At 40.0% G+C, this 27817-nt stretch overlaps 1 protein-coding gene across 6 annotated transcripts in view; it reads left to right on the top strand.

Annotated features, from left to right (window-relative positions):
* Positions 1-27817, top strand: part of cdc42bpab (CDC42 binding protein kinase alpha (DMPK-like) b) — an 89419-nt gene that overhangs the window by 9754 nt on the left and 51848 nt on the right. The window lies entirely within an intron of this gene.

Genomic DNA, 27817 nt, shown 5'->3' with positions numbered 1-27817 from the left:
AATCATCTCACTAACCACGTAGCTAGCTTCGGCTGCTGCATCATTCTCTCTGGTTGCTTTCTTAAAGAAATCTTGTTGCCTCAGTAGATATGTTTTAAGATTAGCAACCCGGTTGGCTCTCTCATCTCCCTGGTATTTTGCATACTCCTCAGCATGTCTAGTTGTGTAATGACGTTTCAAATTGTATTCTTTGTGCACTGCAACTTTCTCTGTGCAAATAAGACACGTCGGGATGCCCCTGTGTTCAACAAAGAAATATTGCACTTCCCACTTTTCCTGAAATTGTCTGTGCTCATCACCAACCTTTCTCTTCACTGCAGGCTTTGAAAAAGACATGTTTGGGGCTGTGTAATATATATTTCCACTTGGTGTCACTGTCGCGTTGAAGTTTCAGTGTTTAGCCGCTACGTCTTTTCCGCTTCTTTTTCTGTCCCGCTGAGCAGCAATTTCCGCGCCCGCCTCCGCTTCTGAGCCCGCGGCCGATGTCCCGCCCCCGAGAGCAATATACCCCACCGTGATTGGTAGGTTCGTTCAGCTCTGCACACAACACTGAAAAGTGCCATTCGTATCAAACTCGCGGGCCGCACTAACATTAAACTTTCATATTGAGGTGGGGCCCGCACACTATCGTCTCGAGGGCCGCAGTTGGCCCGCGGGCCGGGGGCTTGAGACCCCTGGGTTGGATGCTTAATATAAGGTCTGTGGTTACAAGTTGCTAACAATGTATGATTATTAAGGGACACACCGGTGGTAGCAAGGATAGGATTTTCTGCAGGCCATCCTCGGATTACTTGGACCTTTAGAATAATGCCTTGGAAATTTCTCCTGGCATTTGCAGCATCTGGGCATTTCACAGATGGCCTTAAAAAGTCAATCTGTCTGGGAGCTTTGTAGGCAAAGAAATGCCTGCTGCTAATTGTGATGTGTCATCACAAAGTGGCAGGGGAAGGGTTGGCTTCCTTTCTTCAGGTCCCAAAGGACACACTGTAGCACAGGTCATTAGCCAGGCTTTCAGGACCCTCGGGATCTGACTGCAAATGCCCCCCCCCTTCCCTTTTTTCTTCACCTTCACTTCCTTTCATCCACCCATATCTTTTTTTCTTCCTACCTTAGTCTTCTGCTGCTCAGATGTCTGTCCATCACTGGCTGAAGAAAATAAACCTGCTGGGTTTGCTCATTGTAGTGTTTCTTTTTCTACTGCAGCTTTGTTTTAAATATCTGTAGGTGGATCTTTTTTGAGCATGAAGTTCAAGCCACATGCTCTTGCATTAGTAAAAGTTGCGTGGTGAATTATGTGTTCACCTCTATCCTCAGACTGGACAATATATTGATGTAATATATCAGAAAATATATCGACTTAGATTTTGGTATTCTAACATTGTAAATGTTGTGTTTTCCTGTTTTTAAAGGCTGCAGATGAACTTTTCTGAATTGACCAGATTATTCTAGCTAATCCAAATATTTGACTTCACTTACTTTGTTATCGTGTTAATATTTGGTGAATGCATCAAAGGTCTACCCTACAATATTGTCACATTATGCATCAATATCAAGATATTTGGGCGAAAATATCCTGATATATTTGTCTTGATATCACCCAGGCCATTTCTTGTAGTGGATATCAAGCTCCGGAGATCAACATGCAAGATGAGTTTGATTTCCCAGAAAGTCTAAGAAGCTTTAGTGCTACTTCTAACACTTCTAATCATTTGTGAGTGTGTCGATCCATGCATACTGAAGGACAAGATGTTGGTCCTCTTTCGCTGTAATGACCCTTTAGCTAAGAGGAGTAAGTTGTCCTTTTCGTCAGCCATCCAAGTCTAGGACCACGCTCTTACAGATAGATGGTACAGACAAAGCAATAATGTTCCTCACAAGATTTTATTATGCTGTTGAGGGTCAATTTGGGAAGGCTGCATGCCCTGTCCTCTCGATGAACCACAATGGACCAAAGTTGAGTGTTGTCTCTTCCCATATTCACACACATCTTAGAGTGTGTATCAATGAAAGGGAATGTATGTCCACTGAGCAAGATGTAAGGTAAAGCCAATTCAACTGATGGCAGAATAATGCCCAACACCTGCTTTTAATTTCATAAAACTGTAGGTGATCCATAGTAATTACAGCAGAAGATTAAAGGGATACTTATAACGCGACTATAATCAATATTGTGTTAATAAGAATGGATCTAAATGGCTATGTGTAATAGTAAAGGGATTCTTTATAATGACCAACCCACACAAAATTATCATTCGACTCAAATCGGCTTTGGACTAATGGTTTTGTTCTGGCACAAACCTTTGCTTTTATTATTTCCTCATAGTTAAGTGAAAACGTTTCCAAACCAATTCCTCAGAACCAAACAGCAGACACAAATTTGGCAAAAAAATTGGAAAATTACACTTTAGTATATTAATAGCCAGGTTCTTATCTCAGGAGTTGGAAGTTACCAAACCAGAGTTTATAGGCGAATGACTATCGGACTTTAGAGCCATTTAGTGATCTCTGGATTATCGGGAGAATTACATTTTTGGAGTTTCCCTTTCACGCATGTAACAATTAACAGGAGATGGTCCGTTTTTAGAAGTGTTCTCAACCTTTGCAAATATTCAGTTTTGTTTGGGAGATGGGTGGCACCTTCTTAGAGCGAGAAAAAGGCACAACGTGACGTGGATTATACTTAATTTCTCACAGCTCGTCCTGGTAATATCTAGATCATTTCAGGGATGCGGTCAATGCGTCTCCAAAAACGCTCTTCTTTTTAATGTGTAATATATGAGACTGGCTTCAAATAGGGATCGACAGAAAAACAACATAAAAAACTTTCAAACCTGAAATTCAGCACACTGTACAGTCAAGCTTTATTTTCATTATACCGCAAAAACCTCCCAATGATGATACGGTTCAGTAGCAATGTCTCACATGAACTATGGATTCTATTATAATAAAAATATGACCCAAGAATATATGTGTTGTGATACACTTTTGATGTGGAAGGAAGGAACATACCCAATTTAAAGAAAACTTTATGTTTAGCCGCTGTTAAATCTAGGGATTAGGGAATTTAAGACTTTGGGCAGTGGCCATACACACAATTTGGCATCTAGTATGTAGTAAATCTAATAGGATGTAAAAGCAGATTTCTGATTTCATATTGGATATATAAAACTCATTGTAGGTTCAGCGCAACGTTTTTATTCCTATAAATCTATCAGCATCTATGGAAGTGTGCCTGCTCCACCGCCGCCTCCCCCAGGATAAAACCTATTAGCAGCTCTTCAAACGGGGGCCCTCAGGAGTCTTGCCATGGCACCTGTTCATAAATAACATAGAAGAAAATGGCAGCAGTGGATCTTCTCTGCCCCTTTTTGTTTCATTCTGGAGTTCTCCCTGCGTTCCCCTCTATCACAGGGTGTTTCATGCAGAGAAATAGCGAGGCACAGAACCCCTTGGATGGGGGGTGTTGCCAGAGGACTTTCACTTGTCTCTGCTTTAGGCGTGAACTTACTGGGCATAGATTGCTGCAGGGATGTTGTATTTTTGTAAGCTCATCTGTATGTTGGCATTGCAAGGGTCCCACGACAAAAAGCAATAGGATTTTTCAATTGGATTTAGGGATACCGCAACAAAATGGATGTAGTAAACCAGTGATTATGATACTTTCAGGAGCAGGTTAATCTCCAAATAGCTGTTTTATCAGTGTGAATGCCGCTGGCGGGAGTGAAAAACAACCGTTACGCTATCGGCTTTGCATCACTACTAAGTTCAATATGGCCAATGACTTTGACACAGAAGTTTAGACATTCATGAATGGGGCATCTACTGACCTTTATGTTGTAGAAAATCAATCTGAAAATCTCTCAAGTCTTATTTCAAGGCATCTCATTCAATCAATAAGCAGTTGAGGACAGAGCTGGAAGTACTAAAATGCTAACTAATGACTCATTCCTGCACCACTCAATTCTACCATGGACATTATAATATTTATTTCAGTATTTTCTGTTTTATATGTCTTTGGACATGTTGCTGTTGTTGTTACCATAGGGTATTGCTTCGTGCTGCTGTTAGTTTGGAATGTTCCTGTTGGCTTTAGCACGGGAAAAGTTAGCATTTATTTGAGATTCTTACTAGTAGTCGTTCTACTTCAGTGTAATGTTGTTGCTGAACATGATGCTGCTATTCTTCCTTGGTCCTCTAAAGAAAGCTGTTACCTTTTGCTACCTTGTTTGAGTTAGCATTTGCATCACATCGAATGCATCGAATTCACAAAACGTCCATATTTGATTTGATAACCACATCTCATGAAACGCTGAAAAAGCTAGTGAGAAATCTGCCAACCTTTGTCACGGCTGCCTGCTTTATGTCCCTCTGCATGTGCCGTATCTAGTGCATCCCCTGGCTGCATTGAGCAGAGGGCTCAGCTGTGTGTGTGAAAAGTGCTGACTCAGGCCACAGCCCCTCATGGCCGGGCGGCCTGTGGAATTTGGAGCAGAGGTGCAATGTTAGAGAGAACAGCAGCTGTTTAGAGGCCAGGTCCGCCTCTTCGTCCACCAGTGCCACCCGCCCCATTCACCCTGTCTGTCTGTCTGTCTGCTCCTGCTATGTCTCGGTCTGACATTGTCAATTACTGTTCATTGCACTTGTGTCTGTAATGATGCACCTCTTTTTTTTGGGTCCTCTTTGTCTCAATATCATCCCTCTCTTTTACCCTCCTATATTCTCCCTCCTATATTTCCTCTGTTTGCTCTCTCCTCATGTCCCCCCCCCTTCCTTGCCTCCCGTAGCTCCTCTGCCCCCTCCCAGACTGCTGTATCCAAGCTTTGCCTAGTGACAGAGAGGTTGGCGCGTGAATGCATGCAGGGCATCTACCAGTAGTATCTTCTATCTTGTGTTGTGTGTTAGTGTGTTAGTGTGTATACTTATCCTTTTTTATTTTGTGTGTATGCGTATACTTTGTGTTGGTGCGTGCACAAGAAGCACACGAGCATAGGCAGAGTCGATCAGATAGACCAGTCTGACAGCACAGAGCCGAGCTGCATCCTTAATAAAGCTTTACTGCTGCATCCACACACATGCACAGACTTTGACCACCTGTCACGCTGTCATACTTGTTAAGGGAACTTCAAGCTAAATGGAAAGGTATTTGTTGAGGCTAAGTAAGGACTGCACACTACTGTGGCTAAATTAGCTGCTTAGCAAGACTCATCAGTCAGCAGTGCTGCAGCAAAGCATGCTCTTTTAAATCACAGTTCAGTTGGAAAATGTGGGCAAGTAGGTATTTGTGATGCAGTTTTAGATAATATAAAACAAATTACCCAGCATCAGTGCATAGCGAGATGCATTTCTATTAGATGCTTTTGTTGATGTACGCCTTGAGTCCATAAATAGGCAAATATCACCCCTGATGATGATGATGATGATGATGATGATAATAATAATAATATATCACTGATTATAAATGGCCGGCTTCTCTGCTGCAACATTACCCCCTGGGACAGCTATTGTTATTCAAAACAGTGCTCAGATGCCGGTCTTTTGGAACGAAATGGACTGGATCAAGTTATTTGTAGTGCTGCAGTGTGAGCAGGTCAGCTGGTCTGGGTTCTTACGCCATGTTTCAACTGCATGGTGGGACTCTGCTCAGCACCACTAGCAATTGGCATCGGGTGTTTTATCCTGTTTTGTTTTTCTACATGACCCTGATATGTAGTTGGGAATATCAAATGATCAGCAATGATCATCACCACCGTGAGCAGGGCCGATGATCTCAGGATTATTGTTTGTCTTTGATGATTTTTTTGTTGTTGGTTTATCTGTAAAGATTATTTTACTATCATTATTATAAATATCATTATTAATATAAATATCATTATTATTATAAATATCATTATTATTATAAATATTATTATTATAAATATCATTATTAATCATTTGTTTTATTTGTACGAAGAGATTCATCTTTTACATTTATTTTGAACTCTGTATGACTTTCGATTAGCAATGTTTGCTAGAAAAGCTTTTATGCTTCTTCTTGCTCTTTTTGAACATGAACTTTATTATTCATACTTTGTTTAAAAAATCTCAAAGTTTTGTAGGCTTCCTTTTTTGCATACCGAGTGAATACCACATTTTTGCCACAATTGACGTTTGCTTGGCTATTTCAAATTTGGCGGGATGTCTTGTGTCGCCTTAGTGACAATTCTCTCTGACCAATCAGTGGTCTGCAGTGTTTTGACTCCACCTTCTAGTATTGGCTTTTCCAGCTTAGAACCTTGGTGGTACGAAAAAACCTTTTATCAACTTCTGATAATAAACAACCAAAATAGTAGACTTCTATACATACTGTAGCATACAGTGAAAATGAGGCTGGACTTTGGTGCGCCTACGATAGCAAGTTATTACTTCACTTTTTATGCAATGCGCATTCTGTATAAATTCAAATGTACTTTTTTGTTTTGTCAACACTTAACATTAAAGAAAAACATTTTTTGACTCCTGTGAATTGTTTTTTTCCGTACGCCGTATCCGGCAAACCCCAATGGACACATTAGCACTCAAACTTGTATTTTATGGCATTTCTGCCTAATTAGCGAATGAGAGAGGAGATGTGAGAAATTAGGCAAAGAGTGTGTGAGAGATAGAGAGATGGGGACTGATTTTAAAATGGTTGAAATGGATTAAAGGAGCCCACAGTGTTGGCTTAGATGCACTGAAGGAGACATCATTGGCAGTCAGCTCATGTCTCTGTTGTACTCACTGCTGAATACCAGCCGACACTGATAGAGCGGCGACCTTGGCTCGTGGTGCGGTGGCGAATTTGACGGTGACCTGATCTATTTTAAGACCCATCTATATATCCACACCTCTGCATGTCTCTTGTACTCACTGTTCTGACCTTCCTGTCTTTTATAGTGGAGACGCATGACTCAAATACTCCCCGATGAGCCAGTCAGCAAAATTCATCCATCTTCCACCTGAATGGCCGTCATTCACGCCGGTCGCTCTCACATGCAACTGATCTGATTGTCCCTCCTTTCTTCTGTCTGAATAACGATGTTGTCTGGGTAGATTCTCATCGCCTGACAATCTGTTTACACATTCACTCACAAGCATCTTTTCCCCTCGGCGTTGTGACATGCTAACAGCGATTTAGCGGCTTTGTGGTGTTGGGCTTGAAAGTGGTTTTGTAGGAGAGAAACTGGTTATATGCACAACCTGAATGAGTGCTAAATAAGTGGGTGTTGTGAAAGTACATTTCAGTGAATTTGATGCTGTTTGACTAGCCCACAATCTTCTTAATATGTCTCTGGTGTAGGGGGGGAAATCCTGTGGTCGCTGCGATTGTCATCTCAATTGTCTTCCACTGAGTCGTCACCATTATTCACCTTCTATATATAAAGAGCTGCCTCACACTGTTTCCTCCCTGCGCTGAAGGTCATGACACAGACACAACACATGCTTCTGATAAGTAAATTCCATCAGCGCCAAATCCAATATTTCCGCCCTTAGGCCTTTGAAATAAGACTAAACAGGGCCACAGTCACTGAATTTATTTTCTCCCTTCCTGTTTATTGATTAGTCATGTTTCACAGAAGTTTGTAGAAGGGGATTCATTGGGAAATCAGTTAAACATAGCCTCATTTCTATTTGAAACTAATAAAAAGTGTGTTTCATTATTACGGAAGCACACAAACACACGTACCAGACATCCTTCCTTACTAATAGCCTTGATACCTTTCAATCATAAACTATAAAATTGCGCCATACTTCAAAATGGTCCTAGGGTGAAACATGATCAGGTTTTTCTGTCCAAAATACTTAATGAACTGATATTCAATAATAATGACTTTCTAAATGCTTTAGCCCCTGTAGCTAGAGGCCTTGCCTTTCCATAATTGCCTTGTTGGGTTCCCATCTGTTTTCAAAATGCCTTATTTGTGCAAATCTGTTTCCTCCCCAGACTTAATCCTCTTACAATAAGGAAATACCTCAAATGAGGCATTTCCATTTATCATTCTAATGATATTCTCTAGGTAGGCAAATAGCTTAGCAGGGGAGCTTATTAGCCTGACTTTGAATCGCCGAATGCAGTTACGGTTTTCTCTGTTAGAGTTTTTGGATAATTAAGTGTACAATTTGCAACTTAACTGCAACTTGCAACGCATGTCAAGGTTTCGCAGCAAATATGGAAAAAAATGGATCCTTAATTTGGTACTTTCAGTCAAATCTTTAACAAACCGTAAATTGAGTAATCTCACTCTCAAATATGCAATTAATAGTAAGATTGATTCTTATTTCCCATCTTTTCAATCAGTTTATCTTTATTAACAAATATGTTTTTGTAATTAATCATCAAGACAAGGTGGATATCCCAGTCTTGATGGGGGATTTTATTAACGTTACCCTCTCAAGTAGTGCTGTTGGTTAATGATATGGTATTTAACTTTGGAGGTAACCCTTTGCTAGCATAAATACTGCAGGTAGATAGCTATAAAGCTAGACATGCTATCCTAGCAGCCTTTGTAAGAGAAGACAAACACACTGGTTAATCCATTACATACGCATTTCCAAACATACTCCCAACTATTTAGATGCCAAGTGTCACTTTTTACTACAGCCCCATACATACCACTTTATCATGTGGAGAACTCCAGGGCTTGGCATGCTTTGTTTTGTTACAGTTGCTAAGCTATGATGCACAATCACTGTTTGGAGTAGGAGTTCAGTGATCGCTCAAGTGGACATGAAGATTCTGTCATTTATCCAGATCTGAATTGAGGTTCTTCCTTTATTGTTTGTCATTTTTGTGCAGACTATAGTATCCATTTCTGTGTGAGGAAGATTAAACCCAGAGCCCCTAAACCTGTTCCTCAATCTGCAGAGGTGGAAGAAGTATTCAGAATCTTTATTTGAATAAAAGTACCAATACATTATTGTAAAATACTTAATTACAAGTAAAAGTCCTGCCTTTAAAATCTTACTTAAGTAAAAGTACAAAAGTATTATCAGCAAAATCAACTAAAGTACTCCTTGTGCAAAACAAAACAAAATGCCGTGATTGTTTTATGTGTCAGTTCTAGATAATATTGTGTCACATGACTTAAACATTTTCTTTTTGAATTTGACTCTTTTGTGACTTTTGGAGATGATATTACCCCCAAACTAAAGTCCCAGGTGTAGATGCTATGTACCGGTATGTGTGGTATCCGTACCGGTCCCTGGTGAGTTTCTACATCATATCCAGCCACCACTGTTGAATCAGACAAAGTGCAGCCCTGTGTTTAACAGCCTGTTGAGACGGTTTGTCCCATCACCTACATGTCTCAAGGCCTCGTCAAAACAAGCACCGTCCCGTGGTAGCCTCCCACGCTGACTCAATCTTCTTATCAGTGAGGTCATTAGTCTCGTAACCGCTATCTAGGTGTCCGCCCGCTACTGTACGGCCGCTGTTTGTTCTCCCAGCTTACACCTGAGCTCATGGATAAGTCTTAAATGGATAAGGCTGTGCGGCTAACCCTTGGATGGACCATTTAATTGGGCAGCCAATTAATCGGGGAAAAAAAAGGAAAATGGTACCACTTGGATTTATGAATGGATGCCAATATTGATCTTGGTTGGGACAGTTGTTTGTGTGGTTTAGAAGATTATTAGTCCCATTTTACTTCTAGTTCTTCCTACATAACATGAAAAATAACCTGCCTAAATGTGATCTCTGCCTGTCAAAAGGTAATGAACCTAGCACTACCACTGTGCCTTCCCTTTGAAATCCAATTCATTTCTTTGAGTGGTCCCCTGTGTAGCTTTCTCCTGCTCCAAAGGGAAGGCCCGTCCCAACACGCCCAGCTGTTTCCACATGAATATTTTCAGGATGCTTTTGCTTACAAGTTCCAGCACTGACGCCTTTTTTTCTGGAGGTTATAAGTAGCAACCAAGCTAGTTTTGTACTTTAGAGGTTTTCTCCAGATGTTCTTGCCCGTTAACTTCACAGCCTTCTCATTGTCTCAGTCAGTAGGGGCTTAGACTGGGAATCGTAGGGCCGCCGGTTCAAGTCCCCAAACAGACATGAAATATGGAAAGTGGACTGCTACTTGGAGAGGTCCCAGTTCACCTCCTAGGCCCTGCTGTGGTGCCCTTGAGTAAGGCACCGGACACCTCCAATCCCCCCTCCCCATTGCTCCCCGGGCGCTGCACAATAGCTGCCCACTGCTCCTAGTACTAGGATGGGTTAAATGCAGAGGACACATTTCACTGTGTGTGCTCTGCTGTGTGCATGTATGTGACAAATAAAGAGGGTTTCATCCTCCGATTCTATTATTCTGTTGTCACATAGGAGGCCACCACCTGCATTGGAATAGTGAACATTGCCGTATTAGCAAGGAGTCATTTTGTTATTGTGGGTTAAACGATGCAGGTGATAAGATTGTAAGATTTTCAGTTTTGCCTTTTGACAAACAGGAAGAGCTTGATTTCGGAAATTACCATTTAAAACAGACATTTCTACATTTCACTGTCGTGTTTGTGACTTGGTCTTTCAAATGACTCCATACAGTTCATGATCTAACGCAAAAACATCCCAGATGCGATTGAATGTTACATACATGTTGAACCACAGCATATTTAATTTAATGTCATCCAGCTGTGATGACATTTTTTTATTGAATGTTTTATTCATAAATGGGTGACCATGAACAAATTGTCCCCTCAATTTTTCCCCCAAATACTTCGCTAATAAACACTCTTTAGTTACTGTAATATTTTCCTTTTTATTCTCGTTCCCACCTGGACTACCTGTCCTTACCCTTGCTTTTATAGTCAAATCATCCATTCCAGAGAGTTGTGAATCATTCATTCATTAATTCATTAATTCATTCATACTCTGTGGATAATTGGGACATTATTGCACATTTAATTAAAACAAATCATAACCACCCAACCTTATTTAATGTTCTTTTTTCTTTACAAAACCATGGTCATTTTAAGTATTTAACACAAAAACTTGTAGCCTTCTATCTATCATTGTCACCTCCATGTTAGCCATAGCTCCAGGTCCTCCCTGAGCACACCCAGCTGGGCAGGTTTCCTGAGAATGAAAAGGATCTTTGGTTACCTCCATCATGACACATATTGCCACAGGGAGCCCGCAGCAGCACACATTTAACTCTGAATAGAAACAACCTGGGTCATCTGCAAAGGGCTCTGGCTGTTTCCTCGAGTCACAGCAGTGGGGGCGGTGTTAGCGTGTGGATACTTTTGTCTTTGCATATAGAGGGTGTAGTTTTACTGTCACGGACATCTCAGTGTTTTCTGAACTATCTCTCCTTCCACCCCTCGCTGATGTCTTATTCTCTTTCCTGTCTTCGCTCCTCCCTTCTTCACATTTCTCTTCCTACCTCCCTGCATTTTATCGCCTCTCCTTCTTCTCTGCCTTGTGTTTTCCTACCTTTTCTGTTCCATTTTAGTCTACTTTCGAGCACTGTGAACCCAGTAATATTGAGTACCCAAAGTTTATGTTCATAACGTTTAGAAACTATTGGATGCTAATTGAACAATGGCATACAGCGTTAATTAGCAAAATGACTTGTATTGACAATACTCCAACAATGCTCTGGCGAATTTGGAAAACATTGCAGTAGTTTTGGGCGTTATTGACGGTACTAAATCCATTTCTGACACTTTCAAGATCCAAGATGGCAGTTCAAACCAGGAAGTGGCCATATTTCAACTTCTGATGGGCCATGTTTGTGGTAATGTTGGTAAACTGAGCCTTAATATCGCTTAGTAGTTGTTTGGAGTCCATGCAAAAGTCCCGTATCTCCTCCAGAACTTTGGCTAAGCCCACTGAACTAGCGCTAGCTTCGCCATCTTGTACCTGTGTAGGTGAGCCGTTATCCGTGTTTTCTTCATTTACAGGTTGTCCATCAGCTTTTTTATTGGTTTCATCCCTTCTTCCCATTCTTGCCCCAATGCCAAGTCACTTATCCTCGAAGTTTGTTTTATTTGACGATCTTACGTGTTAATTAAATATTACTTTGTCTTAGGCTGCCATTCAGGGCAATGACGTCACCGGAACCCCTCCTGTTGGGCCATTTTTAATGAATTTTGAGTCGATTCTTAGGTTTTACAGGGACGCTGGATTGAACTGGATTCGATATTTAGCATATCTATCGTTACCGTTATAAACTAACCATCCTCCAAACCACCTCCAAAACCAATCAAATGTTGTCCAAATCGAGCAAGTTTGAAATATTGTGCTAATTGTTCAAATGACCCAACAATTGCAAATTAGCCTCCAGAAGTTTGTAAATGCTAGTGACCCATAATATACATTTCTTGCATAAAACATTCACATTACCTTCACAAGTGCACCGTGTTGCCAAATGGACCATTGTTCTATCCCCACTCTGTGTCTTGTGTTTTGTTGTCCCGTTCCTCCTTCCCCCCCTGTTTTACTTGAGACCAGGCATTCCCTTTCAATCAATGCCAGATCCATGTAAATATCCGTATTATTGTTATCCACTTCACATTTACTTTAAAGGTCTAAATAAATACCAAGTGGATGCTTTCATTCAGCTGGGTGGATCCATTTATAGTATGGGTGGTCCCAATGGGAATCAAACCCTTAAATGGTGCAATGTCAGTGCTGGGCTGTACCAGTCAAGCTGCAGAGGGCTGTAGCATAGCAACAACCCCCCCCCCCCTTCATTTTCCACCAGTGCTGACATCCAGAGGGGGGGAAAAAAGAGAGAGAGGATGAGCCCAGAAAAGGCAGTAGGAAAGTTGTGCTGTAATATCTGTCAGGATGTCGTGACATGTTGGTGCTGGAACACGGCCGGCAGTAAAGTCTGACTTTTGTTTAAGTGATTGGTGACTTTAATTTGACTTGATCTTTCAATTTATAAGGTGCTGCCTGAAGTTGACGAGGTGCCACAGAACGGCTACATTCTTGCATGAGTCAGCACGCCAACTTGGAGTTTTACACACTCGGGATTGGAAAATATTGTCCGAGTTGCAGAACATTCCCACAGCACATGCCCGGTATTCCTAGCTCTGGCTCTTGTGACCACCCTGTAGTGTTTTCCATCCAGGGTTCTGGCTGTGAGGGCGCTCAGAAGCTGCCATGAAGTGATTTGTTCTTGGGATGCAGCAACAAGTGTTTCTGATGGCAGTAAAGGCAGGATATTCATACAGCTGTCGGAGGCCGTTTCCCTGATGGCCACCAGCAGAGCAACTATTTCCAGAGTAGGGACGGAGGCACGTATAATAGATATTACTGGATATTAACCAGGACTGTCATCACAAACACAAAAATAGCTCGTGCCACCTTTTCAAATGAAATTCGCAGTACGTTTTTGGCCTGGACTGGTACAATGCATTGTATATGGTTATCCATCTGCAGTAATGCTAGCCAAAATTCCCTTTTTCGGCGAGTGCTCGTATATAACCAAATATCGGCTTTCTTCTTTTTTCACATTTCTTTTTAGGTATTTGTAAAACAATAATTTTGTAATATGTCTCTAAAATACAATTTGTATGCCGGGACATCTCGGCAGCACCATAAGACATTCTGAAATGTTTTTTCTTTAGTTTCAATTCTTTATTAAGGAGTGCAGAATCAACAAACAATACAAACATCTTTCAAATGTTTTGGTTTTCTTATTTTAGGAAGTTGCACTACTACCCCTCTTATGTTAAATACAAAAAACAGGCAGAACGAGGAAAAAGAAAGAGGTTGAAATGTTTTTTCTTCCCTAATTTGCGTTAACCAAACACCTCCCTTTTTACTCCAATTTAGATGTGTTGCACTGCTCCATTCTCATAAAATGAATTTGTCAATTGTGAAACCTTAGTTGATACTTTTTTGAAGCCATTCATAAAACTATTTTTAAAACATGTTTTAAAATACAGATTATGATATAATCTGTATGTAGTTTGCATAAGATCTTAATATCCTATGGCGATATAATAATAATCTGCATTATTTGTGATTTGAGGGATGCGTCACATGCCTTTCCTTGACATCTTTCAGTCTTATCACCTGCCCCCGTTGATCCTATCAATACCCAGCAGAGGAACAAAGCTGCACCTGGTGCTCCTACCACCTGCAGAGGGCCTGACTGAAGGAAACCCTGGCAGGCTCCTTTCATATTCTGTCTTTATCTGCAGATGCTATCGGGAGGCTGGGTTGACACAGAATTGTGTAAATCCACTTGTTTGTTTTGAGGGTTGAACAGGTCCATGTACGGGCTTGGGGATTTCTTTGAAGTACTGAGAATACTTCCTGTACAGATGCCAGAAAGTGATGTAGCCCTGCCCCTGCCAGGCACTTTATTCTCACGTTGCTGTCGCGGGTGTCACTACGGCACTGCAACACACACAAGATCCAAACCTATTGTTTTGTCAAGCCCTGCCTCCCCTGCTTTTCTTTGGTGGTTGTGGTGAACAATATTTTGGGAACATCCTGTTTGTGTGTTTAATGCTGTGGGGCGCAGATTGTTTAGTTAAAGGCCTCTGACCACTCTTGCTCTCTTATTAGAGTGACAGTACAAGAAAGAGTGACTGAAGAAGAGAGAAACACCCAGAGAAGGGGGTGAGACAAGAGTGTAGGAAAAGAGATGAAGGGATGGAAAGAGAGGGGAATGGTAGGGATAGCAGTGAAAGGAAAACGCCATTGAGGGGAACTTGAGGTTGGCTGTGGTTGAGGTGGGGGTGGGGGTTATTGCAGACAGACAGCATTGGGAATTGTGGTGTTGCTGGTGTGCAGCCTAGCATTAAATGCAATTTAATGCTCCGAGGCATGTTTATGTGCTATCTAAGTGATTCCCCGTTTGCCCTTGATGAATATCCGGTGCTTATTAAAGATTCAACACCGTACCCCCACCCCCAATAGTTGACACATATCATACATGGCAAAATCTGTGTCGGGGCGCTGTCAGTGCCTCTGGGCATAAAACAGCTGTGTCATACCAGAGCACGACACGGAAAAAGCTTTTATTGGGGTTGTTTGTGCCTCCCTGCTCACATCTGCCAGGAGAACCTCTGGCTGAGACATAAAGCGGCCTGGTTCTATTTTCAGCTGTAATTTAGGTAATTTACTGGATGTTTTTTAAACTACTTGCAATTCAATAGCTTAAAGGGCTTTTTGAAGTGCTTCTGGCACTGAATGTTGTTCCTTTTTAAGCACGATGTTGTCAGAATCACACAGCTTTTAGATGAGTCTTTGATGACCTTGGCTTTCTATTTATTCAGTCCGATTGATCTGGCTTTTATTTAACCAGGAAATACTTTTGCAACAAGGCAGCTGTTATTTCTAGGAGCAAAGCCATGTGTTTTTAGAGATATGGCATGGTAGGTCTGGAACAGTGGTATTTCTTTCAATTAATATCAAATTAATATGAATATTAAAATGATCATGGTGTTTCTTTAAGAGAGTCTGTACCAAAAAAAGAATGTTTTTTTAAAGATATTTTTTTGCCTTTAATCGGATAGGACAGTGGAGAGTGTCAGGAAAGTGGGAGAGAGACTGGGGATGGGATCCGGAAAGGACCACGGGTCGGGAATTGAACCCGGGTCGCCGGCGTACGGTGCAGGTGCCCCAGCCAGTTGCGCCACGGCCACGGCCAAAAAAGCAAAAAAAAAGAAGATTGTTTTTATTAAGAATGTAGAATGCTTTTTGTAAGCCGGGATATCTTTGCAACACTTCATCCCAATATTTTTACCTATTTCGCCGTCACTATACAGCCCCGGAGAAAATGAAGAGACCACTTCAGCATTATCATTCTCTCTTGTTTTATTATTTATAGGAATGTCTTTGAGTTAAATGTTTTTTTTTGTTTTTTTGTTCTCTGTGTTGGAATTCAAAAGACACTGGAATGGCTGCCATACATGTAGAGATAGATATTTTTGGTCTCTTCATTTTTTCCGGAGCTGTATTTTGTGCTAACTTCAATTTGAATATCCACATTCCATATTGCGCTTTTGACAACATTTCGATAACATTTTGCAGTACTAGTTAATGCATTTCTCAAGTATTTAGAAATAGAATCACAGGAATCTGATACAGGAGCGGGTGAAACCAGATTCAGTTTGCTGCTGACACGTTAGCTCTGTCCCATACCAAGGCCTTCTGAGTCATAAGATAATGTAACATCCTGGCCTGACCACGTGATTTCACAGGAAAGTGCAAGCTGATACATTTATTTAACTTAAAAATTGAGTAGGAGCATATTTTGTCATTAAATGCCGGATAATGTAGTAACTCATTGGATTGGGCACTGAATCATACAAATATCCGTAGTCATGACTGACCATTTATGACCTTGGCACATCGAGACCGTCGTTTGCTTTTTTTTTATGATGCAGAGCTTTTCCTCAGCAAAGGTTTACTCCCAGATTGCTGACGAGGTGTTCGCCCGCCACAGTCCGATGGAAGGAAAGGCCATGCCTGGGTCTCTTCCTCTCCTCTCTTTTCTTTCTCCCTCATAATGTCATATCCTGAAAAGACTCTCTCGCGCTCTCTCCGTCTCCCTCTCTCAGGCTACATTTTTGTGTCGTTACCTCACTGTGGTTGTAAATAATCCCCGTTATGGCTTCCAGATGTCCCTCCGTCCCGCTCTGGAATTGGGGATGGGGTTTGAGTGCGTTGCGGCTGTAAGGGTTGGACACTTACTGTAACTGGCTCAGCTGCTGACTACAGCCAAAGTATGCGATGACTTCTCTGCGTCTCTCTCTTCTCTCACTGTCCTGCCCAGTTCCCACGAGCTGAAGTTGATTTGATTTGAACTTTTCCATTCTTTTGGTTTCTGTTTCTATTTTTCAGAAAGAACGTTGAGTCAAACTGTGCAATATCAGTTAGATTGGTAATCTTGGCAATGAAAATATCAAGTCCAAGGATCTTTGAACAATGCAACAGACGATATATTTGATTTAGAAAAACATAAACGCAAAGTCATAGAGAAATAAACGTGCGCAAGAAAATGTTAACAAAGGTGCAAGTTAACTGGAGACATAATTAAGCCATACACATGTTAAATACAATAAGATACAATTCAAATCAGAATGTAAAATGTACAAATTAAACGGCAGAAAATAATATCATACCATCAAAAAAATAGTATACATATCATATAAAAAATATGCAACCCACCTTAATTATGTGCTTCCTTTAGCTTGTGGACAACGTTGAGACTGAATTAAAAGCCATTCTATTTATTTCATACATACACATACAGCTCTGGAAAAATATCTTTCCATTTTTAGTTATTTGTGTATTTCCCTTTGTCTCCTTTTGGTTTTCTTTTCTGTCTGTCCGATGCCTCTTTATTTATTTTTCTACTCTTCATTTTTCCCCAACTGAACTTGTTTCCACTATAGCGGAAATGCAAAAATGACACACTGGTATGTAGATACTTGGAAATGCATGATTCATGTAGCACGTACAAATTAGCTTGAAGCCACACAAACAAACAGTTCCTTCTTAACATGCACATGATGTAAGGTTGGATAAGGTTACTTGTGCTGTGGTTCCTTTGCATGAGTAATTCTGAAGTTAGATCTGCAATTTTCAAAAGGGGAAAAAAGCATTGTAACATGTTATGAACCCCCGCTCTGTGTGGGGACTTTGACTTTCTAACCTCTGCAGGGTGTTACGCACATCTGCTCTGGGACTTTAGGAAAGTATTACTCACACTGTATGTGTCAGGTGACTGTGTTTTTGTTGTCCTGTGATCCTGACCTAAGTAGTGGGTGTGCCGTTTAGCACAAAAAACACACAACGTGACGGACACACCCACAACAGTCCCTAAACTCCGAGCATAATTGCAGTGTATTGCAATATTTCAAATTTGGATTTTACATTTTCTGAAAATAAAGCTTTAAAGCAGTTTACCAATCATAATAGAGCCGGCCAGTTAACCAATCAGAGCAGACTGGGCTCTGGTTTTGGACAGAGGGTGAAAAGAGGGGCTTCAGACCATGCAGTATGAGGAAAAATAAAGAGCTTTTTGAACATTAAAGCATGGAGACATGTCCCAGTAGGTGCACAGCATAAAAGTATGAACCTGAAAATGAGCATAATGTTACTTTAAGTCTCAGGCTCCGCCCTAACATACACTGTACTCGACACAAAGGTAAAAAACACAATAAAATAGTGCAATAGAAAAAATGGTTCAAGGACATTTCAGGAGTAAGAAGAACATGTACATATAAAAAGGACAAGATAAGACGGAATAAATACGGGACACTGTAGTGACACACAGAATGCATGCAAACATTGTAAAACTTGCTACACCCATGACACACATATTTCAGATTTCACTTGAACACACCCTGGAGACATTACATGGAAGCGCCCCATGCCGAGGCCTGTTGTGAGTGTGGAGCGTATCATTTGTGGCCCGCTGCTAAGTGAACACACTCGCCTGCAGTTACCAAGTTTCACACAGATACGACTCTGACTTCTCGTGTCGGTGTGGACCAAGATGGGCCTGATAAGCACTCAGCATTTTGGGGCTAAACCAGTCTGGCTATGTGGATTAGCTGGCGTCACTCGTGTTTTTCCAGTTTCACTGCCTCCTCAGGCTTGCTGCCCAACATGTGTGTTTTGCAAAGTACATGCTCCACGTGTGTCTTTATCTATACTTGTGTTTTTGTCTTCCTGTCTATGTACTGCAGATGGATGTCTTCCCCACACACATTGATGAAAGAAGTACTCAGATCTTCTATTTAAAAATCAAAAAAAGCAACATTTATTTATATATAAAGAGGACATATGATTCTGATTTGCAGGTTCATATTTGCATGTAGTGTCTCTACTGGGACACGTCTCTGTGCTTTAATGTTCAAAAAGCTCTTTATAGTCTCATACTTTCTGTACTGCACCCTTTTCACCCTCCGTCTGAAACCAGAGCCCTGTCTGCTCTGATTGGTTAGCTGGCCAGCTTTGTTGTGTTGCATACTTATGTCATGATGTTATGTTAGTATATATCTTAAGTATAATCAGCAAAAGTAGTTTTTTGTATAAAAATGTAAAAAAACAAATAAAAAGCCTTTAAATTATTTAAAATAAATCTAAAAAATCTGTACTAATTTTCTTTAAGTCTGCAAATGTTTTTATTTGTATTGTTCACCTATTTGTGTTTAACATGTTGGCTAATTCAGTTTATTACAAACCATTCATGAAATTATTTTTCTTGTATATCTTCCAATTTGTATATAACTAGAGCTGTAGGTGCAGTGAATTGTTGTGAAGTTGAAGAATAAAATAAAATAAAATAAAATACTCAAGTAAAGTAAAAAGTACTTCTTATTTGTACTTAAGTTTGATATTTAAGTAAATGTTCTTTCAGCACTGCTCACAGAGCCTACGCTTCATCAGTGTGACTGACAGCATCATTTTCCAACCTTGGCTCTCTTGCTGTACACATTGCCAAACTCTTATTCAAACAGAGAGCTGCAGTCATGCTAAAGCTTACACACTTTCCCAAACGTTGCCAAGGGTTCCTACCACACCTTGTCATAGCAACAGTTGCTATGTTTAGGCCCACCTGTATGTTTTGCCAGTGAGGTAAAATGCATGAGCACACTGTATGGTATTTCTTCTTCTCTGTTGTAAAAAAGGGATGCTATGAATCCATCAGCGCTGCAGGAAAGTACAGACACATTGATCCCAGAGTAAATGTGGTGGAGCTTAGCGAGTACAGGCCGTTCTTGTTTTATGTGTTGACCCCAGCCTTCTGACTCTGGGCCTAGTATTTCCAAAACACTCATTGAATTCCATTTATAAATGACAGGCCATGATAACAGGCTAATAGCTGCTGTGTGCTTCGATAACCCACCTGCTGCCTGACTTACAGCCAATGATTTCCCCTCTCCAGATAAGCAATTTATATAATCTGTGGTCTTTCTGCTAAGGCCAGAGGAAAACATAGTTACCAATTATGTGTCAGATGTAGTTGCGGGGATCTAGATCCAACTATGTGTGCACATATCTGTCTCTGTTTGTGCTTTGTTGTGTATAGGGCCTGTGGGCTCCTGGCTCACAGATGAAAGACATTTCTCATGTGGCTGGTTTAGTGGAGCTCCTGAGTCAGCATGCAGCTACTAATCAGTGTTTTCTCCCGCTCAGCTAGCCTGACTCTGATCCCCCTACTCTTTGACCTGCAACCATGTTAGCTTTTACCTGTACGCGTGAAAACAGAAGGGATCCAGATTCTTGTATTTTAACCTCTAGCTGTCGAGTTCAGAACTACCACGGAAAAATCCTGCCTTATCAGGTCAGTTTGGATGAAAAAGAAGGGGTGATGTAGTAGAGCAATTTACATTACAAAGGGATGGTTACTTTCTTTCTAAAGGCACTGGAATTCAAGCTGAATTTGGTGTTGAATTCTTCTCTTGTTCTCATAAGACATGACGAATTAAAATGTGAGTTCAGTCAGATAGACTCATTATACCCATGAAAAAACGCTGAAATGATATTCAACTTGTCTTTTCATGGATCACTTCATCTAATTTCTGTCATATTTGTCTCATTTCCAATGGACTTTCTGAATCAACCGACAGATGCGTCTAAAAGTGTGATTCTACACTTGAGGCCAAATAATGCACTTTGCCAAATTAAGATACTGTGTTCATACGGCTGTTAAAGAAAGGTACTATACCAAAACATTGTCATCATTCTAAAACATTTTACTGCATTAGGGGTTAGTCTTAAGAATTCAGCACTTGGCTGTCGTATAGCTCAGTGGGTAGAGCAGGGGACCATATACTGGGGTTTGGACCAAGGTCGAATCCAGCCTGATTCCCTTTGCCGTGCGTCTTCCCCTCTGTCTCCCCGTCTCTGACCTGCGCTGTCACTGTATTAAAGGCACTGGTTGCCCCAAAAATTCTTTAAAAGTAAAAAAAAAAAAGAATTCTGCACTTGAATCACAAATTGATGTAACGTGGGCATTTACTTCCAACCCGGGCAAGTTGAGCTCCTAAGTAGCAGAGTGGTAAGAGCGCGTCCCGTATAACCGTGCTGGATTTTATTCCCCCCTTTGGAGCTCTATTGCATGTCAAACCCCCCCCCCCAAAAAAAAAAACCAAAGGGATATGCAACTGATTTTTGATTATTTTTTATGAGAAATCCAAGATAAACTTCATGTGACAACCAATATAAATTATCATTATTATATAAAAATAATAATCATATTAACCAATGAAGTCTTTTCCCTTTGTCTCTTCCCACTAAAGCTAATCTGACAAATGAAAATGTTACTTCTGTGCTTTATTGTTGAAAAACAGCCATATTTAACCCGTCACCGAATTGTTTGTTGCTGCAGCATAGTTGCGTGGCTTTGATACATGAATTAATAAGAATCCAAAGGGATTTCAGTTGTTGATGTTACCCTCTACCCCGGCAAACATGACATGTCAGGTTAGAAATGCTGGGATCAACATACAGAGATCTGGCAGATACTCGCATAAAACAAATTGGCTCTGCAGGAGAAATTACAAACCGCACTGAGCCAAGTGGCGCTCCATTTGGTTTCTAGTTTCTTATAAGTCTGTCTGCCAGCCACTTTGGCACTGGACACGTTGTCATGAATCAAAGACATTGTGTGATCATAAAGTCAGACATAGGGGACAACCTCTCTTTTAAAATATCACATGCCCGTAATAACATCTTAATATCTTGAGTTGAGCATTTATTGTAGATGCTGTATTTTGCCAGCCAGTCATGTGTATTGAGTCTTGACTGACATTTCCGTCTTCTCTCTAAGAACTGTTACTTATAAGTCCCGTTCATTGAAAACTGCGGCTGCTAACAACTGACTAGATGAGACTACATAAAGTCGTCACACCCAACGTTAGCCGCCTTTAGCTTAGCGGTAGTGATGCACAGCCATGCGACCGTGATGTAGTATGTGTTGTGGCAGAGAGAATTTTTGACGGGCAGCATTTTTGTCTTAAGAAAGGAGAACTGCCCCTTTTGGTTTAGAAAGGTGGAATAGCTTTTTGCGGGAACTTATTCTTATTCTTATTCTTATTCTTTATTAGGATCCCCATTAGCACTAGCATAAGCGTTGGCTATTCTTCCTGGGGTCCTCACACACACACACACAGAACAAACATTAAACAAAACTAAAAGCAAAATAGAACAACTCATTTCATCATATGAACAATGGTATATGAAGTGAAACAAAAATGGTCATCACATTTTAGCCATCATCACAAGGCCAAACCACAGGCACAGTTACATTTTACTGTGTAATGCTCATATAATGTTTTAGCAACCTTTTAAAATGTACTTGAGAATTTTCCTGAATTATGTGGACTGGTAACGAGTTCCAGCTGACCATGGCTCTGTACATGACTGTTTTCTGTCTGATATTTGATTTAGATGTGGGTAATACGAATCTTCTTTCTATTGCATGTCTTGTTTGATAGTTATGTTGAGTGTACTGCGATATAAACCTTTGTGATAATATATGTGGTAAGTGTGTCACTGTAATATTCCTAACAAAATTTAACAAAGTATAAGTGGACCTCTGTCTGACACTCAACCATTTAAGGGTCTCCAACATTTCAGTCACTCTGGTTCTGTAGGAGCACTGCAGTGCACATCGTGCTGCCTTATTTTGAGCTACTTGTAGTTTGTCTAGATCTTTTTCTGCAGCACTAGACCAAATAACAAAACAGTAATCAAGCTGTGACAGAACCAAAGCATCTAGAACTTGTCTACTGACATCTTTTGGCAAATATTTTGCAATTCTTTTAACAAGTGACACACCCCTTCCCATTTTACATACAACATTATCAATTTGTTTAGACCAAGATAATTTTTGATCCAGAGTTATACCCAACAATTTCGTTTCCTTGACCTGTTCAATTTCAATATGGTTTAAATGTAATAGCAATTTAGGTTCACCTTTTAACTGATGATTTGATCCTATTATTAAAGATTTAGTTTTTCCAGCATTAAGTACTAACTTATTATTTATGACCCACTCTGAGATCTGTTCTAGATCCTTGTTCATACAGTGACTCAGCTCACTTGTAGATGATGCTGCTCCATATATTGTCGAGTCATCTGCATACATTACAATTTTGGATTCTTGTAGCACTAATGGTAGATCATTTGTAAAAATAGAAAATAAAAGTGGCCCCAAACAACTACCCTGAGGAACTCCACAAGTGACTGACTTAATCTTTGACAAACTTCCATTAAAAAAAACAGTTTGACATCGATTGGTCAAGTAACTTTCTACCCACCTCAGCGCATTCAGATTAAAACCATATTGTTTTAGCTTGTGCAACAACAATGGATGATCAATGACATCAAAGGCAGAACTAAAATCAAGTAGTACTGCACCCACTAACTTCCTATCATCTACTTCCACCTTCCAGTCATCGGTCATTTGTGTTAAAGCAGTACATGTTGAATGGCCCGGCCGGTAAGCATGTTGATAATCACTGTTAAGATTGTTACCTTCAAAGTATTTTTGTATTTGGTTAAAAATTATTCTCTCCATTATCTTTCCTAGTGCTGGTAACAAACTTATTGGGCGGCTATTTGTACCAGAAAATGGTCCAGCTGGATTTTTTGCAAGTGGAATAATTTTTGCTATTTTCCATGCCTGTGGGCAAATGCCTTGTTCAATACTCAAATTGATGATATAGCAGATAGGCTCTGCAACCAAATTAGCAACATATCTAAGAAATTTACCATCTAAATTATCCACACCTGGCGGTTTATCATTACATTTACCTAGTTGACATTCAACATCTGCAATTGTCACTTTCTCTATTTTAAATTTACAATTCTTATTTTCCATAATTAAATCATTTATTAGAGAAGTGGAGTTCCTATTTATAGGTTGCTTCATATTTCTCCTGAGATCATTCACTTTATCAAGAAAATAATCATTCAAATAATTAGCAATTTGTACTGGTTTAGTCAAGAATTTCCCTTCTACCTCAAGATATGTTGAGGTGGATTTTGGCTTACGGCCCATCATGCCATTTACTAAACTCCACAGCTGTTTCTTATCATCCTTAATGTCTTTAATTTTATTTCCGTAATACAATTGTTTTTTCTTTTTATTTAATGCTGTTACATAATTTCTTAACCTTCTATAAATTTGCCCATCTGACTCATAACTTGATGAGAAAGCTACAATTTTGGCATCATCTCTTTGTTTCATTAGATCTCTTAATTCATCATCTAACCAGGGTGCTCTAAAGTTCCTTACTGTCAGTTTTCTAAGTGGTGCATGTTTGTCAATCACTTGCATGAATAACAAATTAAATACTGCAAGAGCATCATCTGGATTAAGTTTTTCAAAAATATTTTCCCAACATATCTTTTGAACATCCTTTATAAATGACTCTTCACAAAAACATTTCATTGATCTCCTCACAATTACTTTCGGTCCTGCTTTTGGCACCTTTGTCTTTCTCACGATAATTATTAAATTATGATCAGTACACCCTACTGGAATTGATATTGCCTGTGAACATAAATGGCTAACATTTGTAAATATATGATCAATACAAGTTGCACTTGTTGCTCCACCTTTCTTTATGCATATCCTAGTAGGTTTAGTCACCATTTGTACCAAGTTACATGTATTAGCTATTGTCTGCAACTTGTTTTTTAAGGCACAGTGGGACATATTCCAGTCAATGTTTAAATCACCGATAAAATAAATCTCTCTATCAAGATCACAAACTTTATCTAACATTTGACATACTTTTTCTAAATAATTTAGGTTTGAATTAGGAGGTCTGTAACAACATCCCACCAACAAAGGTTTCAAATGAGGTAAATGAATTTGCAACCAAAGTACTTCAATATCAGCAGACATCAAATCATATCTGACTTTAGCTGGTATTTCCTTTTGAATGTATACTGCCACCCCACCTCCATATGCATTCCTGTCTTTTCTAAATATACTATATCCCTGAATGTCCACTGCAGCGTCATTAAAGGTGTCATCTAAGTGAGTTTCTGATATTGCTAACAAATGAATACCACATGATAATATTTCCTCTATCTCAGACACTTTATTTCTTAGGCTACAAATATTGATATGAGCCAATTTAAACCCTTTATTTGGTAACTTATTTGACATTAAGATGGCAATTTAAATGTTTTTCCTTTTTCACTTCTTTTCAAATTGAGAGCTGAACCAAAACATACAAGCAACACAACTTCAACCACACACACCATCACACACACAACCCCACACCTCACTGCCCATAGATTGCTATCCATGTGCATACTCACTCACCTAAACGAGCAGCACGGTAGCTCCCTAACATTTTAGATAAAAACCTTTGTGTTAAATACATTCATGGTAATGTCTTGCAACGCAAGATCAAATTTATAAATCAATAAATCAAAATGACATTTTTAGGAGGAATGAACAACAATAGAGACCAGTTAAAATTGGCCTCTATTCAAAATCTATCAAACGTAATCTCATAGTCGCAGTTGATGAAATAAATAACTTAAAATAAGGTAGTAGATAACTTATAGGCCAGTGAATATTGGCCTACAATAAATACATTTGCAATACACCAAAACTGCAACAATTCCCTTTGCATAATTTAATTAATTTCATCTCCTAATATGCATAAACATACCATCTAATTATGTCATGTCCATCAGTCATTTCCCACCTCTATTTCAGCTTTGAGCTGAAACCGGGTTTATCACTGTTTTATAGAAATGCTCAGCTTCACTACAGTCCCGATACAGTTTTGTTTGTCCATTGAAGGTTACGATGAGTGTTGCAGGGAACAGTAGTCCATGCCTCACCTCAGCCTTACGCAGCTTCATCCTGACGTCATTGAAAAGTGCTCGCTTCCTGGCAATATCCGCAGTAATATCAGGAAATATCTTCACTCGCATGCCTCGGAAAATGATCTCTCCCTTGCTTCTTGCCAGCTTCAAGATAGCTTCCTTTGCTTGGTATCTCTGCATAGTGACAATCATAGGTCTGGGTCTCATATCAGTCCCATGCCCAATCCTGTATGCCATCTCAACTGCCGGGTCACATGAGAGCTCACTTCCGAATACCTCCTTTAAAAAGTTTGTCACAAAGGCAATGGGATCGCTCTTCTCTATATCCTTTTTCAGTCCAAACACACGTAGATTCAACTTTCTGTTTTGAATCTCCATCCTCTCAATTTTGTCTTTAAACTCTTTGTTTTCCTTCATTAGATTTCCATTTGCGGTTTCGAGTATAGCAACCCTACAATCCATATCGGTCAGTCCCTCCTCCACATCACCAAGCCTCTGACAACATGAGTCGAGTTCTCCCTTTAAGGCATCAAGCTGCGGCTGGAATCTCTCGAAAGCAGCCCCTATCTCCTCTCTTATTATTGAGCGTATTAGTGCCGACAGCTCCGAGTGGCTCACCTGCGAGGACTCGCTCTCCATGGTGATCTCCTCAGCTGCTCGTGTGTCATTCACTCCCGACAGGCCGCTGCTCTCGTTTAACGGCACTTTAGCCTTTTTGTGTGCTTTCTTTGATGCCATTATATTCCCCACATTATATTTCACTATGGACTTTGACTGAACAACTTGATCATCCGTTCATAACCGTATTTTTCAAAAGTTTGAAACGGGAGCTACACGCTCCTAAGTTTTACACACCACTTCCGCGCATGAGCAGAACATTTTTTATTATTGTTTTCCCCTCATCTGAAGAATTGGATTTATTTTAGTTTTTCTGTAAATTGCTTTGTTCTTTTTTGTGTGAGAAAATGGACATTATATCTTCTCGTATGTTTTGTTTAATTATTTGATTTGTGTATGTTTTTCTGGGTTATTAGTTTTCATTATTAGGTTTTGGCGGAGGTGGTTTTTTATTTTTATAATTTTGTTTGAGTGATAAAAAGATGTCCATAAAGGATATTACATTGTGTAAATGTATATATTATGTAAATAAAGTGTAAACTGCTATTTTTCATAATAAAAGATACAAAAAAAAAGATATAGATTGTGTAGCCTAGCGGTAGCTTTTTATTAAATATTACGAAATCCTATGGATAAATATCTATTTTTTGTCAAGGCAGTCCTTGCAATTCTAACTTCAGGGTTGGCCTAGAACTATATGTCATCACTGCCCTACTCTGCTGCAAGTGTGGCTTGTTTTTACAGATCTGTGGTGTAGTCCTGGGGACTTGCCTGACACTAAATCACAGAATAGTGATGATGGTTCTGGTCTACTGGCTCTGTAACCGGTCTACAGGAAAATGATTAAAATAAGAGTTTCCTTGTCATGTGTTCCCAGCCTTACTCAGTGCAATAGCCTTGTTTCTTGTTTATTTCTTTGTGTAAATGGTCAGTGTACCAGGACACGGCACACTGCACTGGCCCCTGCTTTCCCACTGCACTGTGGTCATAGCAGGCCAGCTGTCAGTGGAGTCAGGAGGGAGTGTGAAAGTGCAAATTGTTGAGCTTCGAGCGATCTGTTTGTTTGATTTCAGCAGGCATTACTCTATTTCACAGTGGGATCATTTCATTTTTTTCCTCAACACTAGAGGCTCTGTATTGTCACGGCAACCAGATGAGTTTAGCTTCATATTTGTCCAGTAAGGCTTTGCTGGTGGTCAGCTCCCACACACACCCAGGAAACAGCAACCAAAACAAACGTGTATAGTGGAGGGAGGTTTTGTCTTTTGTTAACCATAAGGCTAGGTGCCTGTCTGTATGTTAATACTGCTAAACTCGCTGCTTAATGTAGAGGCAGTATACTTTTCATACATGAACGTAGAAAGGCCTATGTTATCAGAAAATCAGTATCAATGTCACCAGTATGCTGACCCT

Source organism: Eleginops maclovinus, chromosome 15 (genome assembly GCF_036324505.1).
Source record: "Eleginops maclovinus isolate JMC-PN-2008 ecotype Puerto Natales chromosome 15, JC_Emac_rtc_rv5, whole genome shotgun sequence".
NCBI lineage: Eukaryota > Metazoa > Chordata > Actinopteri > Perciformes > Eleginopidae > Eleginops > Eleginops maclovinus.
Note: the sequence above shows the minus strand (reverse complement) of the source record. Positions and strands in the feature narration are given on the sequence as shown.